Source organism: Manis javanica, chromosome 1 (genome assembly GCF_040802235.1).
Source record: "Manis javanica isolate MJ-LG chromosome 1, MJ_LKY, whole genome shotgun sequence".
Lineage (NCBI taxonomy): Eukaryota > Metazoa > Chordata > Mammalia > Pholidota > Manidae > Manis > Manis javanica.
In genome coordinates, this window is record NC_133156.1 from 143,059,539 (window position 1) to 143,078,130 (window position 18,592).

General features: G+C 48.5%; 1 protein-coding gene across 1 annotated transcript in view; it reads left to right on the top strand.

Annotated features, from left to right (window-relative positions):
- Positions 1–18,592, top strand: part of DAP (death associated protein) — a 68,049-nt gene that overhangs the window by 45,895 nt on the left and 3,562 nt on the right. The window lies entirely within an intron of this gene.

Below are 18,592 nucleotides of genomic sequence, written 5' to 3' on the forward strand. Positions count from 1 at the left end.
TGGTCAAGTCTTCCCACCAGACCAACGTGTCACAATTTCTAGAATTTCCTGGCACACAGATATAGCGGATAATTCCAGAGGAAAATCAACTGTGCTGCTCACCTATCACCTTGCTCATGAAAGTTACACAGAGCTGGAAAGGAAAGCTGGAGGAGGGCAAGAAGAGTCCTAAACCAGAATTGAGTTCCCCTTTCCCCATTAAAGATGCTGCTGCTCACAGGTTATGCGCAGACAGTGCACACCAGTGCGGGCATTCGGCCCAGGACAAGGGCTCTTGTTCACAGATGACAAGGCAGCTGAGAGTTGGGGAGCCAAGTACTCAGGCTTGCTCACTAACAGCAGTGGGGCGAGCTTGGGCTTGCAGATCTGGTGGCCCCACTGCACGAAGCCCAGAGGCAGCCGATAGTAGTGAAGAAAAGGAGGAAGATGGAAAAACAAATTCTCTAGATGCGGGTCTCCTGATAAATCACTATAGTTTCTCATTCAGCCTTCAAGATAAAACTCTTTCCAAATGGATAAGCCTCTTTCAACTCCACGTCCAATCTGGAACCCAATTGAAACCGCCTTTAATCATGTTCTGGAGTGTGTCAGCACTGATGGGAGCACTGCCCAAAAGGGTCACATATTCGAATGCTTTTAGGCAACCTGGGTTAAATGAAGTCAGCCTGGTTTCCTTAAGTCTCAAGGCCCTGCTACACTAAAGAGCATTTAAATTCCCAAGGAAAGGTACAGGAAGCAGTGCTTCCAAAACTCAGCTGACCAAGGTTACAGGACCAGAGCTGGGCACAGCATATCTGGCTCACAGCCCTGAGGGTTGTGCGTGCAGCAGGTAGAAGGACAGTTTGCGGGAGAACTGGAGGACCCAGGCCCTTGTCCTGGCTCCACTTCCTCCCTGCCTGTTACCACAGCGACATGGTCCCCTCTGTCACCATAGTGCTGCCTGTGTGCTGCCTGCCCCGCTCACCTCACAGTGAAGATTGCTGGCATGTGGGTGAATGGGCTGTGAAATCTGCCAGAAGCCTGTGAATGGAAGACCAGGTTTTAGAACAGTTCTCTCAACCCAGAAAAGGCTGAGGTGGGGCTGACAATTAGGGAGAAATTCTCTGGTTGCATTTGTTTTATTCTCATTTGCCCAAGGTTTTGCGTAAATGTCCAAATCAAAAATTTACCCTATATAGATAAATGTGTATCGTTGAACACAGCTTCTGCTTGTAAGCTCAGAGTGATACCTACATGATTGTTTTTACCCCTTGACAGCTTTGCCATCTGGTATATTCTAAACCCCTCTCTCTCCCAGTGGTGGGGCTGTAGGCAGAGCTGCACAGGAGGCGGAAGTGGAGAGTGCCCATGTCCCGGGAAAGGCGAACTGCCGAGTCTAGAGGGCTCAGAAAACTGCCAAGGTTTTCATACTTTCATGCCAAAACGTATGCAGCAGCAAAAATTGAACTGATAGAAAACTATTTATCATCTTTATTTATCCTACTTAGTGTAGTAAACATACATTTTGCCCAGGAAAATATTAGTGGGCTTGACTTTGGTCGCTGCCCCAGACCCTTCCAGGGGTGTTCATTATACGTGACTTATGTACCGTGTTGCCTTTATAAGTAGAAAAAAATCTGAATTCTGAAACCTGCCTGGCCCCAGGGTTCCAGGTAAGAGATCAGGGGCTGTAATGGAAACTCTGAGCACAAAGGCACACGTGAGAGAATGTCACCCACGCTGGCCGGGGCTGTGGGGAGCAGGCCACGCTCTTACCAGCATCAGCTGAGAGGCTCCTGCCCCTTGTGAATGCTTGTCAGTCACCGTGGTGGCGCCTGGTGAGAAGCCTCATCAGTGTCTGGGCCTCCCTCCCTCGCTCCTCTCCTTCTCATCGCTTCCCCCTTAGAGCCATAGACAAGCCGATGGTGAGGGGAGGCACGTCACACGCCGGGCCCTGCTTTCTCCTCCACCAGGGCTCCTTGGTACCCCCACCCCTGGGCTGCTGGGTAAAGAAGCAGTTGGCGCATACCCAGGATGCTAGCTACCGCTGAAAGGCAGCAGTATTTTATGAGGCTTAGAAATCTTGTTGTACCAGTCCATTATGAATTATTGAATGAACATTGCATGTTTATAGCAACATCTTAATAGTTTAGTAATTTACTCCTCCCTTACAGATCCTTTGTTATTTTTAATTGTTAGAGAAAATAATTCTTTTAGAGCTGACCTCACTGGGCTACTCCCTTGATGATGCTTCCAGAACTCTAAAACAAATTCCCACACAACTGTTCCTAAGGTAAAGTACCTGAGGCACAGCAAACTGACCACTCTATCTGGAGGCGACTGGTGCTTACCTCCGTTTGCCCAGGCCCCAGGCTGCCACAGCTGCAGAAACCAGCTAGCCAGCCTCATCTCTGAGCCCCGAGTCTTGGGACCCTGGCCTTTAGTGTCCTATACTTGGGTTACCTGGATTTTGAGACAGCGTGGAGACCTAAGCCTCATTAATGTTGCTTCTAAGGGGAAAACCCATCTGCATCCAAACAAGTGGTGGCTCAGCTTTAGCACGCTGTCCTTTGTGAGGAGTGGCCTGCCCTACAGGGCTCATTGCACAGAGCCCTGCATCTCCTCTCTTGGTGATAAGTGGAAGTCAACAGAGGCAGGCCATGTTTCCTAATGCCGATTTGCTGATAACCAAACCCAGAAATCAGGGAATAGTAGGTGAGCAAGAAGTTTCACATGCAGACCTGGAGCCTGCAGGAGAATCCAGCTGAAGATGCAAAGCATGCTAGCCTGTCCGTGTTAAGGGTGACAGTAATGGCTGCACATCTTTATCTTCCCGAGCTCCTGAGAAAATACCTTGGGCATTACAGCCCCTTTCACATTGAGTTGGGTTTTTGTCATGACTGAAGTCACAGTTTATAAAAAAAGACGTTGGTTTCTTTACAGGGTTAGCTGCCTTTGAACATGGGCCTGTCAGTCTTACCTGTACTTGTTGGCAAGAGGCCTGCAAAGAAATCCAGCCCTTGTTGGCAACTGCCAAAAATTGCAAGTTGATGGTATTTTTTTCCTGTTAAATTTGTTACACTTGCTAAAGTGGTTTTGATAAGGTACATACCACTTCCTCCTCTTCCTTCAGCCCCCAGCATCTGTCCTTATCATTTAAGATTCAATTCATGGTTCCATTGCCATTCTCAAGTTTGCCTGGAGACTATTTGAAGAAGTGCCTCTTAGCCTGAGCTCTCTTGTAGTAGGGAGAAAAGTGTTTACTGGTCAAGATCAACCTGGCAAACGCTGGAGGAAGAGCCTGTTCGCTCAGGAACTCCAGGTTGGTTATCTGCCCGTCACCAGCAGATCCGGCTCAGCCAGATTGCTAGGTAACAAAAATAAACCCACATATCTCTGCAAGCCTGTGAGGAGCTCCATGGATGGAAGAGTAACATGTATGCCTAAAACTAGAGAGCAGCCAACAGCCCCAGTTGATCACCCATGTAATTCAGTGGCTGCCACTGTGGAATGGGCCAGCCATGCTCACTGGTGCTAACAGGGTTTGCTTAGCTTCTCTGTGCACCAGACACTGTGTAGGTTCTGGGGACGCAACAAATCAGCCACTAGCCTTGACCTGGAAAGGGAGCTAGGCATGCAAGGATAAGTGGGAAGTGCTCGTAGGAAGTGCTCGTGGGAACACAGCTGGGAACAAGTCAGTTTGAGCAGGAGAAGATCAGGGAAAGCCTTGGTAGGTAACATGTGCGCCAGCCTTTAAGCAGGTGTTTACCTCCTGGCTCAAGCGTCAAGGGCAGGCAGGCAGAGGGAATACCAACATGTCTTCTTCCACACCTGACGAAATGCCTAAGAGCCCCTGTGACATCAAGGATCAGCCTAGAAATCTGTGTCTCAGCTTGGAGTGACTGCAGTACATTTGCACTGGTATACTTCTGCCAATGAAAGTTAGAGCTATCAGTAATCACACAGGATTGAGGCCCTCCTGGACTGTCCCTGACCCTCTGCTGGTCAGGGGAGGCAGGAGGAGGTTGGCTGTTCTTTGTTGTAGAAAAGGATAGAAAGGCAAATGCAGTGCCATCTACCATTGCATTATTTTGAAGACTGTAGTGCAGAAAATGCTGGTGCCTATGTCACACTGATAGTCATTTCAGGACTCCGTCCCAGCCGTCTCTTTTTTTTATATTCAAATAGGCACTTTTTCAAGGCGTATGCTGGGGAAAAGCAGCACACTGCATCTTGAGCTGGAGAACTCTTTGCGGTGCTTTGTACGTGGTAGAACTTTCTTCTTCAAGGCAGTGTTCCTAGTACTCCCAATTCCTCTTCGCCTGCCTCTGAAACAAGCAGCCTAGATGCCAGTGATTTTTATCTAGGTGCTTCATTCAGGTGTCTTGTTTGAAATACTTCACCCTTAGATGCCTTAGGAAAGCCTCATAGCAAATGGGTACTTCAGGTCTCAGCCGGGCAGCCACTTGCCCCAGACTTCATGCCTCACACCAGCTTTCCTCTTGCATGTGACCTTTCCTCGGGGTCCTTCCCTGTGGTTTCCAAGGTGACAGCTTGATCATCAGATGCCTAACTGAGGCTATGGGAACAGTAAAAATACGGGCTATTTATACCCACTCCAGGGTCCACATAACCTAGATTTTCTGGAATAATTCTGGTTTCAAATATTCTCTCCCATTGTCCATGCAAGAAGTTGTGTTTGTCTGGTAGTGTGTTCTGGTTTGGGATAACAAAATGCAAAACAATAGGGATTCTCATTTTAGCATGTGACACAGAGAAACAAGGGCCCTGGGTTCACTGGCAAGTAGGTCAGATCTTGAGCCCCAGTCTGCCTGTGAAGCCCAGCGCCCTCATGCACCTAGACTACAGACAGTCGGGTCCCCATCTGTGGTGGTCAAGCCGGGTTCTTCATGCTCAGCCCCAGTGGGTGGCCCCAGTGGTTGCTCAGTAAAGAGTTAATCCATGCATGGGTACATGGTGGCGTGCAGGCATCCACATGTGTGGACCTGCATGCTCCAGGCATCCAAGCTGCCCTGGGCCTCAGCTCTGCCAGCTCAGTCTCCCTAGCCAGAGCCAACTCTACAGATGACTTGTTCTCTTCTCCCACTTCTAGCAAAAGCCCCTCCTGCGGGGCCAGCAGATGCTTAAAGCCAGCCCTCCACCCCTGTCTTAGTTTGCATCCTAAGTCATTTGCATCTGTTGTGGTGAGTCCCCTGCACTCTGAAACTCAGCCATGCTGCCCCCCACTCCCTCACTCCCTCCGAATAGGTGGTCTGTGGGTGTGGATTTACTGCCCAGCCCTAGTGAACAAAGGCAGGCTCTGGTGGGGGTCTGCTCATGCGTGCCGTCTCAAAGTGAGGACCATGAAATACAAGTTCCCCTTTGATTTCCCTGATGGTAAGCTTACGGCCAGCCCTAATATCCCTCAAAGCAGACCACATCCAGCCCGCTGGGAGGCCAGCCCAGAGCATCCCATCCTGGTCGCCCTCTTGATGGCGGTCATCCTGGGAGCAGGATGCATGTTCAGCCCACTCCCTGGAGCCCTGGCAGCATCCCCAGGTCCTCAAGGGTTGCCTTGGACTGCCGATGGGAACAGTCCTCCAAACAAGGGAGGAGGGCTCTGCTCTAAGTCTTACACATAGGAGAGTCATCATCCATTCCCCCGTCCCCCGCAGTGTGGCCTAGATAAATCTGCTTCCATGTGTGCTCTGACCTTGGGTGCCACATCGTATGCACTTAGCATACCTAACAGATGGAGCTCACTTGGTCTTCCCTCAATTCCCATGAGTTCCAGAGTGGGTAGTTAGCACCTCCTTTCAGATAAGGAAACAGGCTGAAGGGCCCATTGCCACCTGGGGTTCAGTTAAGTGCGTGTGTCCGGTCTGCCAGCCCTGTTCTCTTTCAGCCCCGTGAAACTGCCTCGCCATTTGGCATCAGCCTCACTGCTTAAACCAAGATACACTGAATGCTTCATGGGTGGCAAAGCAAACTGGCTGTCCCCGTGGACACCAACAGAAAAGCCTCTAAGGAAGCAGATGTCCATGGGCACATTTGGAAGGAGGGAGTGATGAGAGCTTGGGTGTGGGGTCTAGTGCAGCTTTCAGTCTGCTCAGCTCATGCTCCCACTGAGCTGGAGAGTCCTCCCCACACACGTCCCCAGGAGCATCCCTGGGAGAATGTGCATCCTTGACCGAAGATCAGCCAGAGGAAGTTCTCCCTGTCCCTAAGGCCATGGTTAATTTTCCTGTGGTTGCCATGAAGACTGGCCACACTGAAACAGGGACAGCCGGTTTCTGGAAAATCATGATGACCTGTTTTCACTTTAGCTTCTAGTGAACCTCCCAAGTGTGCCCTGCTGGCCTCTTGATGCCATTCCAGGGGGCCCTTTGGGGCTGACTGACCCTCTGATGTTCTTGTCTTCTCCCTCCCCTTGGGCAGAGCTCTGGGCCACGGTGAGCACCAAATGCTGGTTAGCAGAGCAGACAGGAGAGGGCCTGGGAGTGAGGTGAGCTGCCCAGCAAGAATGCTTCCTAAATGTGAGGCACGCTTGTTGCTCAGTAGATGCATCTCCACTGAGTGAATAAATAAATGAAATGGGCAAACGAACGACAAACCACAAATAAACCTTAGGGCCTGAGTATTGATTTACCCAGGGAGTGACCTGGTCCCTGGAGAGCCGAGTGTCATGACTATTTAGTATCGAGGGAGTGACAGCTTTAACCAGGCCTGGTGGACTCGCACAGCCTTGAGTGATGTTGATATGGGTCTGTGCCACAGTCTGGCCCACTGGGCCCCCGTGCTCTTTAGATATCCTGCAGCACTTGCTCTAAACGTGAGGATCTGGGGTTGAACAGAAGTCATCCAAACTCACAACTGGTTTTCAGAAGTAGGCAGAGTTAGAGGTAGTTTAGTTTTCTGTGTACTTGACTTTGCTCCTCATTTTCTGTTGATTCTGGAAAAGGCATGAGGGCATGGTGTAACCTGAGGGCCCATTCTCAATCAGGCAGCTGCTGAATTTGCAAATCCAGAGACCACTGAAGATGGCATCTTAGCCTGTTTGCCTGGCAGAGGAGAAACTGCCATGATCGGCTCACCAAATCCCTCCCTGCTGTGAGTCTGGACGGTGGATGAAGGATATAATTACTGGTGAATCCAGCAACAGAGAAATCCAAAAGCTCGTGTCCATCATTTCATATACTTGACTTTAACCTAAGCTGTGTTCAGTCCTCCCAGGCCATGTTGTGCCTTCTGCTGGATGCAAAGCTCCCATGGCTGAAAGTCTCCTGGGAGCGGGTTAAATCTGGCGTCTCTCCTCTTTTACTATTGGATTCTCCACAAAAACATCCTAGTGATAGCTGGTTCCATTTATGGCCAGCCACCAGTCCTAGGAGGACACTCAACCGGATGAGTGTTTTGGGGTCTGTGTTTAATTTAGTATCAATGGGTACTCCTTCTAATAGGAATTCTACTAGCAGTTGTCAGGTTTTTCCTGCTTACACAATCATTTTCCTTTTTAAAGCCATAACAGCTTTGGTATACAAGATACATACTTTGTACTTTGAATCATACCATTTAAAACATGACCCTTGACCCTGGTGACAGCTGACTAGATCTAATTTCAAGATATAGGAAATAAATACTTGGATTTTTAGCACCTGTCCGCTCAGCATTAACTATTTACTGGTACTTCCCTGTAATTGACCTTCAGGGAAACAGATGTGTTCAGAATCAGAGAGTAGTTTTAAGTAGAAATGTTGCTGAAATAAAGTACCATTTAAAAACTTTTAACACATATATGATAGTTGCCCAGACTGATGATCATGCGAACTCTTCTCAGACGAGGCCAGGGTGCAAAGCAGCTCCCTGCTGTACTGCTCAGTGTGAACCAGCCCGAGTCCTGAGGGGCTTCAGCAGGCATGCCCAGCATGACCTAGGCAGCATATTTAGAGGTGGCCCACCTGCAGTCAGTGTCTTCAACAGCGTAGCCTTGGAGGTAACCAATAGGCAGCTTTTTTTTGTTTCCCAGCATCTTCTACATTACCACATGGTAACACATACAGATTTTTTTTTTAACTTAGTGCTTGCCTTTAATGATAACCTAAAAGGTTTTAGTGAAGATACCTTTTCCTAAGGTAAATACCTTTTCCTTTCTTCCTTTATAAAAGGTATCTTCTCTGGAATATTTAGTGACATAAAGGAGTCAGTTATTTTTCTTGCTCTGAACCGTTTGAATAATACAGGATGCTGGAAGAGGGTGGGCAGGGGCTCAGATTCCCAGGCCCTGAGACAGCCTTTTCTCTCTGTGATGCCTGGAATTCTACCCCCAGGGAACCGTATGGTGCTTACAACAGGGAATAAGAAAAATTAAGGTGGGCATTCTAGCCTTCGTTACAGAAGCTCTCAGGAACCCTGGAATTCTCTAGGAAAGGAATTCTTAAATTATTTAGGGGAAAAAATAGCAACTTTTGGATGGCTTGATATAAGTAATTAATTTGTAATTCAGTATTTATTACAACTAAATGTGATTTCTCAGTGGGGGCAGCATTCTAAGCACAGTGTGTCCATTATTTCACTTGAACTCCTAACTGTTCTGTGAAATAGTCATTGCTTCCATTTTGCAAATGCACACTGAGACTCAGAGAGCCTACTCCTCTGATCGGAGATTTGAACCCAGGGTCATTTGTCACCAAAGCCCAGGTCCTCCTACATTCCATTATACAGCCGCCCTCTGTGCTCATGAGTCCCCTCTAAGCTCTGTAGAAGGCAGCAGGACGAGGTGGCTCCAAAGCCCACTGGAGCCTAGCAGCCTGCCCGCCCATGCTCTAACAGGAAGTATAGCCTGGTTGATCATTAGACATGGTCACCACTCTGCATTGCAATGAACGCAGACACTGGCCCGGGACGGCCCCCTTGTATTAAATCCATAAGATGCAAACTAACTATTAAAATAAGTGCTGTATTATTGTCTTTGCTCCAGCAAAAGAGGGAGAATAAAGTAAGAGCAGAAGAAAGAAGAGGAAGGGGAAGCCCTAAGTTCATGAGGTCTTCCTGGATATAAGAACTAAGCTTAGAGGAGCTGCCTGGAGATACGTGTCTAGAGGGGAAATGAAGATTCCCAGGCCCTGTGAGCTTTCAGTTTATGTTCCGAGTGTCTGTGGAACACATTGAGTGTGGATAAGCCTACACACTCAAGTGCTTGGGGGTGTCGGCCTCTCTAACCAAACAAGCAGGTGGGAGAAGTGTCGACATCTGGATCGGCAGTTAGCCAAGGGTCTGTGGTGGAATGCCATCTAGAGGGAAGTGTTTTTAGAAACCCCGAAGAACACCACCCTCCCTCCCGGAGGCCTGGACCCCCACTCGTCTCTCAGACAGACTCAGGAGAGCAGGCTGGGCTCAGGTTTGTCCCAGTGTCACGGCCCCCCTGGATCAGGTCTAATAGGGGAACGAGAGAACACCATTGCCGACACTGGCCCTAGTCCTCTCACTAAAAGTAAAGTATTACCAGACCAGTTTGACCATAAGCTCAGTCTTCCCCAAGAGTATCTTCATTCATGCTCTTTAAAGATACTGCAAACTCCATATACCAAACTAGAAGGAACTGAGTTACAGGTTATTCTCTTAGGTTTAGAATTTTATTTAAAGTACTTGAGTTGTGTTTTATTTGCCTTTAGTTAGACTCACTGGACAATTTACCTCTTCTTAGGGAGAAGGAGGCACACTTACCTAAGGTGCCAACAGCCCCTGCCCACAGTGGACATCCAGCCCCCAGTGGCCCTCAGCAGCCAGAGCTGTGCCAGCCCCAGAGCCACCAGTAGAAGGACCAGCAGTGCCACCTTGTGGGAATGCTCTCAGCTCCTGAAATCAGGCCTAAGCAGGGAAACGACCTTGACTGTCAAACTTTTGAAGAATGACATTACAGAGAAATGTCTGGGTGCAGCCAAGTGAGAAGTTTCCCTCTGGTCACCAGCCATGCTAATTATTATTTTGGTGTCTAGAAAACTAATACCCCAAATAAATTAACACCAAGCCAGAAAGAAATTTCAGGAACTAAAATACCCAGAAAGGCTTCATTTTCAATCTGTTTACTAGGAAATATATTTTAAATCACCCCAGGTGGGAATATATTTTTCTGTAAACTCCATGAAAACACAAAGCCAAAGATTAAGAGCAAAGTCAAGCTACAGTAGCAGAATCTGCTTCCAGATTGCCTGAAGGGCACTATCCTTTTACATGGAGGGCTGGCAAGAAGACCACCCTCCCCAGGTATTGGTCATGTGAAGGGGGCTGCACACATCACCCCACCTCCGTCTTTGTTAGAGAAGAAGGAGAAGAGGGCCCCTCTGACCACATTTACTCTGTACTCACTAACGCACATGGACTGGTGCCCCTTCCTTCCACTCACTGTGCCCTAGCATCGTGTCATCCTCATCACACATGTACACACACATGCACACACACACACACATGGGCCCCTCTTAAACGTCGCCTTTTCAGGGCCTGGCTGCCTCCCGTCTGTGAAGTCCCCCAGCCAGTGTGTCCTAGCGGAGTACCCTGCCTGGCGCTCATCCCTCTGTCCTGGCGCTCACCCCCTGTCTGATTCTGCGCTTCCACACCCTGAGCATTGTAAGCCACCTGAGGGTGGCAGCTGGGTGGCTCCTCTCTCTCTAGCTCAAGGAGGAGCTCGGTCAGCGCAGTGGAGGCATGAGTGATGCTGCAGTTCCCGCGAGGCACCACAAAGCCCTTCACAGTCTGGTTTCCACCTCCTGCCTGCCAGTGGTGGGATGCACTGCATTTCAATGAGTGGGGCTGGATTTGGGGGTCATCATGCCCCTCCCTCCCCTTTTGGCCACACACAGGTATCCTTGAAAGGCTCTGGTCTTGGAACAGTGTGGCACCCCATGTGAGTTGCTGTAGATTAAATTGGGGGCACTTCCCCTCAGGAAGCCCCTTCTCAGGAACTGTGAGCAACTTATTGGAAAACGAAATCGAGACTCCAGCTCAGCCTTTTCTGGGCCCGATTGTTTGTGTGAGCTCCACTCCCTGACTCACTGCAACTTTGACTTTTAGGGAGATTTTTAGGGGAAATCCCTTTCTGAGCACACATGTGCTTTCTTTCTAGGCAGGGAGGGAGTGTCACGTGATGACCACTCCCAACTTCTGATGTAGCCTTTTCTGGGTGGCATGGTGCTACCACCGACCACTGCTGACACCCTGGCCAGCTTCCTTCCGTCCTTGTTTCCTGTGCCCTGACCAGGGGCTGTGGGTGGAAGAGGAGCTGGTGGTCTCAGCACTGAGGGCTCTGGGCCCATCCTCTGAGCCCTTATCCTCAGGGCACACCAGCTGTAGGCTCAGGTGGCCTCACTGCCGTGCTTGGCCACCTCATCACGTCATTTGTTTCTTCTTGTCTTCAGAGGGCTGAGAAACCAGTCAAGCCATTCAGATCATGTCAAAATAGAAATCAAATAGTTTGAGGGCCTAGAGAATTTCTCTTGAATTCTAGTCCCTGGGTTTTGTGATATGTGTTTTGTTTATCACAGACCCTTTTTCTACTTCAGAAGCCCTCTGTCCCAGGTAAGCAGGGGCATGGCTAGGGAACCTGACGATGAAACAGAACAGAACCAGCTGTGTATTGGCAGTGGACACAAAAGGCAGGTGCGTGGCAAGGGGATGGGGTGTGTTGTTAGCATTGCACCAACACCCAACGTTTGTGTGGTGTCTGCTGTGTGCTGAGCAGCATGTCACCTGGGGATGTAGGGTTCATTGGCCATCCTATTTCACAGATCAGTAAACTGAGCCTCAGCAGTCCACCAACCCACCAGCAGTCATCAGCAGAGCCAGGACTCAGATGCAGACTGGCTTCAGCGCCCGCATTCAGCTGGTGTCCATCTGCTACCTCTCCCTCCGCCTGCCTTCTGGGACCCTGTCAGCTGTATTTTGATTGGTGGATAGTTTGAAGCTTTCGCTGGACTTTGTTCTGAAGCTCAGGAGCTGGGATGTGTGTGATGGTGGCCTCAGTGAACCAGAGAAGAGTGCTGAGCTCAGAACTCTGGAATCCACTGACCCCAGGTTCCACCTTTGGGACCATGACCAGGTTTCAGCCTCTTCCAGCCACCATTGCTTCGTCCATAAAACCGAGGTTACACCTGCCAAAGAGAATCAGATGAGCTGGCTTATGTTGGGGTTGCTCTGGACTCTAGCTAAGTGCAGTAAATATAAATGATAGTTTTCAGAAAAAAAAAACTCCATTATCAAGTCAGTAAGTGAATGTTTAGGCAGATTTTAATATATTGTACTGTCTTCTTGAATAAGGGACTCTGATTACATTTAGGTTACTTTAAGAATCTGCATCTCTGTGATTTAATGTAGAAGACAGAACCTCAAACTAGAGGCTGCTAGATGACCCTCTTCTTAGCCCTAAAATGAGGGTGTTAGGCTACTGCTTTGTCCGGCCCTTGTTCCAGGTCTAGCCCTGAGCATTTGTCTCTGGGTTAAAGGGAGGAAGAGAAGGACCCCAAACAACCAGCTAGGAAAGCAGGGCAGCAGGTGCCAATCACTCTGTATCCACATCGTCTATCAGTAGCGAGCCTGGTATGATCAGTATTTCAATCCTTGCCAGGGAGCCAAGAATCATTTCCCCAGGCTAAACTGCAGCCTGTCACAATGAAAAGAGTAGTTTTAACATTGCCGGACCAGGAACATGGAAATGCTGCCGAGGGCTGGGCTGCCTGGGCCAATGGGGGGTGTCACTGCAGTTCTGGGCAAAACTCTAGAAACCACACTGGAATGGAGGTAGGGAGGGGGCCCAAGAAAGGGGAAGAATTTGCAAACATGTCCAGCAGGAGGCCCATGGTAGTCTTCCTCAAACATTGAAAGGCTGTCTCACAAAAGAGGCCTCAGATTTGCGGTGGGGCCACTGGAAATGTCGGGAAGCAGAGACAGCACAGAGGCCATGCTGTGGGCCATGATCTCTTTGTCTGCAGATGGTGGCATCTACGTGGGAAGGCAGCGGACTCTGCCGTGGTTGGGCTCTGGTCCAGCCACTACCCACAGGGCAGTCAAATGTCACCTCTTGGAACTGGGACAAAACGTCACATTACCTGGGAGCTGCACTGAGAAGTCTAAGGATCCAAAAAGAGAATGGAGAGGAATCTCAATAATTTTTCCATTAATCGCATGTTGGATATATTGAGTTAATAAAATACATTGAAGTTTATTTCAGTAATTGCTGTTCTAGAGTTCAGGGGAATTTTAAAAATACAAATTGTTTTTTCAGCCCTGGGGACTTTCATTGAAAGCTGAGACTGTCAGACTTGGCCCTGAGCACATCAATATTCCACAGGGTCACTCATCCACTAAGCATTTCTGGCACTTTATCCTGCCTGTCTGGAATGCCAATAAGGCATAAACATTACTCCTCAAGGAAATTTGTAAAATAAGTAATAGGAAGTTTTGTCAGGGACAAATGACCCTGTTAAGACTTCGATGTCTTTCTCAACAGGTGAGCACAGGAAGCCTGTGTGTCCAGCCATTTGGCAGCTGATTGGGCCAGGTGTGAGGAAGCTGCGGGGCTCCTGCTGGGGCACCCGCAGTGTTACTGGAACTCTGATCCCTGCTCATTCTGCCTCGCCTGCACTTCCCTTAAATGTAAATAAGTGTGGATTTAAAAGACTGGAAGGGCCTGAGGATGTGGGGAGGGCAGAAATGGTATTTTTCACTCTCTATTTCCCTAGAGAAAATAATGTTGCATCTTCCAAACAACATCTGTCAGAATGATTTTCATCAGATTAAATAAATCCTCAAAGCTGCTATCACAGTTTGTGGAATCTTGGAAATGTAGGTTATGCTTTGCATGGAACCCTAATAGAATTTCAAATACGTGTGTTTTTGCAAGCACAGCTTTTCGTGCGGACTCCTCACCAGGTCTCTTGTTTTTGAATTCCTGTTTAAGCTGCCACATCTCAAGGAGTTTAGAAAGTGTTTTTACTATATAAAGTAACAAACATTTACCAATTTGAGATGCTATTAGTTGTAGATGGAAAAAGGAGCTCAGGGGCCTGCAAGGCCAGCCTGATGAGCACTAGGTGAAAAAGAGACGCCTCTGCCCAGCAGTGTGCAGGAGACCAGCCTCTATCACCTTGCCCCAGGCAGCTGCTGTATGTCCTTACAGTGGATTACCGCCTTTTCAGTTTTAGAGGGGACAAGACGACTTTTTGAGGGAAGTTTTATGTCATAAAGACTTTGAATGAATGGTCGATACAGAGTGATATTTATTATTCCCTGATGCAAGGAAGCTTATTCTTAAAATGTAAACCACAGTGAGATACCACTTCACACACATTAGGATGGCTACTCTCAAAAAAAACCCAGAAAATGACAAGTGTTGGTGAGTATGTGTAGAAATTGGAGACCTTATGCACTGCTGAAGAGAAGGGTAGAGTTGGTATGGAAAACAGCTCAGCAGGACCTCAAAAAGTCAGGCATAGAATTACCATATGACATAGCAGGTCTGCTTCTGAGTGCACACAAAGCACTAAAAGCCAGACTCAAGCTGATACATACCCCCATGTGCATAGCATCGTTAATCGCAAGAGCCAGAAGGTGGAAACAACCCAAGTGTCTGTCAACAGATGAATGGAAAATAACTGTGGTCCATCCACACAATGGAATATTATTCAGCCTTAAAAAGGAAGGAGATTCTGATATAAGCTACAATGTGGTTGAATGTTATGCTCAGTGAAATGAGCCAGACACAGCAGGACAGAGATAGTGTGGATCTCCAGGGGCTGGAGGGAGGAGGAACATGGTGTACTGCCCAGTGTGTACTGCGTTCCTGTTGAGGATCATGAGAACTTCGCAAATGGGTGGTGTGGTTGCACAATGTTGTGAATGTCCTTAATGCCACTGAGTGTTCAACTAAAAAGGCTAAAATGGTAAACTTAAAAAATTTATTAGTTACCAAGCTAGCTGTGGTTTTAAAGCAAGCGTGGCAGGGAGGGGAGAGCTTGTGCTGTATCTCTCCAAGGATTGTTTAGTTGGAACTGACCAGAGCTAAGGCAGGCCTGAGTCTCCCCTCCAGTCTAGACAAGAATGTGCGCAATGCTTGAATGTTGCTTAAACTTTCTGAAGTGCAGTCTTAAAGTAAGGACCTCCCCCTAAATGTGCCAGACCTGCAGACCCTTTTCCTTATTTCTCTTGGTCCCATGTTTCTCACTGACACCAACAGATGACGGCCCTGGAGAACAGTCCTTGAGGCCATAGGATCACCCCCTCCCTGCCCCAGGAGGAATGCACATTGCTTTGGTTGTGCCCCAGCTCTGCTGTGACTGGAGCCAGCTTACTGCCCCTGCCCCTCCATCCAGATCAGCCCTCTGGGGATGTCCACTGTGGCCAAGACAGGAGGTTGGTATGGTGCTGTGGCTTCTGGGCCACACCCTCCCCTGTCCTAAAGACAGAAAGCAGCTCCCTGAAGACCCTGGTGGGCCCCTCGGTGTTAGAACTGCACGTGAGGTGTTGCGTGCGCCATGACCAACGTGATCCAGGTAGACACTGATAAGGTACAGTGCATGTTCTAAGGCATTTACAAAAAGCAAAGGTTTGAAAACAGGATTCTTGAACTTTTCATTCTTAATTGTTTAGTATTGTTTCTTAATATTTATGTTAATATAAAATCGTTAATCACAAGAGCCAGAAGGTGGAAACAACCCAAGTGTCCGTCAACAGATGATTAAATTCTTTAATTTTTAATATTTACCATGTCCATATTTCTCAGAAAAGGGACCCCCTGGGGTGCATGTGTCCCATTGTGAAGCCACGGTTCTAGGAGCTTTGTCATCTGTTCCCTCCGCTCACCCCTGACCCAGAAATGGCTCGTGAATTCCAGGTATCATGCTGCAAAAACTCCCCACAAAGCAAGCCAGCACCCAGCTTTCCTCATCCCTGCTGTTATCAGAGGCGTTTTTCCTTACGCTGAGCCCCACATGTTTTCTGTGGATATGTCCTCCTTCAATGAGGGGAACCCAACACACCTTTAAAACTTGGCAGCTTCAGTGATGCCGGGCCCAAGTGGAAGTGCTTCTGGGAGTCTGGAGCCCAGCGAGGAGAGCCCATCCTGTGGGCACTGTGAGGGTCATAGGTCTGCGGCCACAGTCCCCAGACACCCCTAAGGGATGAGTTGGGCTGGGAGGGGTCACTTGTCTTCGGGGTGTCGTTAGCTCCCAGAGTCTCTGCAGCCTTCAGCAGGCATGATGTGACCATCTCCCTGAGAGGCCCACTTGGGGAGATGCTAAGTGGGGGGCCGCCGCCCCATCCATGCTTGGGCTGGCACAGGGTCCCCATGACCTCTTGCCATAGTCATTCACACACACATTTCCTGAGAGGCGCTCAGATCAAGCCCTAGAACTCACTCGTGTTTAACTTGGGAGTCACCCTGGGCCTGGCTTGGAGGGAAGTAGCTGGAGTGCGTAGGGTCGCCTCTGAGAGGCACTGAGGGCAGGGAGGCCATGGGGGGAGGGGGGATGCTGTGATGGGGCTCCCAGGACCCTCCTCTGAGCAGACTCCTGAAAACCCAACTCCCAGGAGCCACGGACAGGGACTGCTGTCCCCCAGGGGCTGGGCACTTCCAGGGACCAGCAGGAAGGGACACTGGGGGCACAAGGGCCCCCACAGGCTGGCACTGTGCTGCAGACTCTGCTGTACTTTGTGCCCCTGTTCGTGGCAGGCAGATGCTACACCTCCACGAAGCATAAGCCTCCACTTCCATTGTAACTTTTTATAGTCCAGTTCTCTGCATAAATGTGTATTTTATGCACAGGGCAATATAGAATTACAAACTATTTTAACTTTTTTTTTTTTTTGCTTTCTGCTTTTCAATAGTGAATGTATACATACATATATCTATATAAAGAGAATATATATATAGGTATATATGTATATATAGATATATATGTATATATAATGACCCAAACTTCCTTGGCCACCTTTTGGGCTTTGGAGCTCACTTTAGGTAGGGGAGCTAATCTCCTCCATTGTGTATTTATTCTGACTAGATGCACTCTCTGTGGGTGACTTTCTCATCCAGTTCTTGCTGAGGGGAGGGGGCTCAGTCCTGCCTTTCAGAGCCCTGACTTACAAAACCAGTACAAAGCAGAGATGATTGAAGCCCTCACACACTCAGAACAAAAAGACAGCCTCACTAGAAGCTGATGCTGCGTGCTCAGTTATCAGAGTAGAACCATCCCTGCTTGAGGTTCTTCCTAGATTTTTAAAGGAACATTTAGAACTTAAACTTTTGTGATACTATTTCCATATTCCTTTCCAAAGCATTTATAAATGTTAGAATCAGAACGTGGTTCCCAAGCCCTTGGACCACGAGCACTCCGAGGGCCGGGCCCGTGGGTGGTATGGGGCAGTCAGCAGGATATGTGGATTCCAAACAAATCTACGGAGGGGACTCACAGTTGAGCTGAACTCACTCATCTCTGGCTGTTGATTCTGTAGCCAAATCATATTTGTAATAAAAGAAGAAAAAAACCCACACTGTAGCTAAATAACTAAATAAAACCAGAGTCATGTAGGGGACATTTCTGTGCTGCTGAGTAAGACTTGAAGTTTCTTAATCTCATGGAGTAACAAAAATTACTGGGGGGAATTTCAGGGGCTTTTACTAAACTCTTTGGGATGTAAACTGAGAACCTACTGAATCCTGGGACTTTTGCCTGCAGCAACACAAGCTAGGAGAGTGGTTTCCTTCAAGGGACCCCCAGGAGTGAAGCAGAGCAGCCGGCCTGGTGGGAGCCAGGCTGTGTAGTTCACAGGACAGATTCCACTCTGTCTGCCAGCAAGACTGGCCTTAAGCAAAACTGTCCACCTCCTGGAGCTGTCCCTATTGTGCTGTCCCTGCCAGGCTGGCCCTGTGTTCACCTGCTGCTCCCGGGTCTCCTTACCTCCGGTCTCAGCATTTCAGAGGTGTGCACACCTGTGTGCTACCTGGAGCTGTGTTTTGGTGTTTTTAACTATGACATATGCAGCCATTTTTAAAATACATACAAAATGGATAACCACGTGGGAGTATGCTTATCAAATCCTAAAGACAGAAAGCAGATTCCAAAACAGTATGACTGTAAGAAAAAAGAATTATTAAGAAAATGAGTGGGTCTGTCTATCCACATGAAGAAAGACTGGAAGGATAATCCAACGTGCGAGCAGTAATTGTCTTTTACTAGAGATTTTAATGTGCTTGGCTCGTCTGCTTCTCAGCAGTGAGCATGTATTACTTTGGTCCTATATCCCATCCCCTCGTGTCAGCAGTAGGGATGAGCTGCATACGACTGAAGACGTTAAGAAATGACAGTGGCTTCACAAGGACCTTACATTTCTGACACTGAGGGTCCTGAGAGCTTTGCACCAGCTCTGGTCTCCCCTGTTGAAAGTTGCTGGAAGTCAGGGACTCTGAGGACATAGTTTGGGGTCCGGGGGACAGGCAGCTCCTGGATTGCAGTCTCTGCAATCACCCCAGTGTGACCCTGATGCTCCCCTACTTCAGGGGGCACCCACGCCCCTGTCCTCTTAAAACCCAAATAAGAGTTATAATTTGAAGAACAAAAAACAAAAAGAA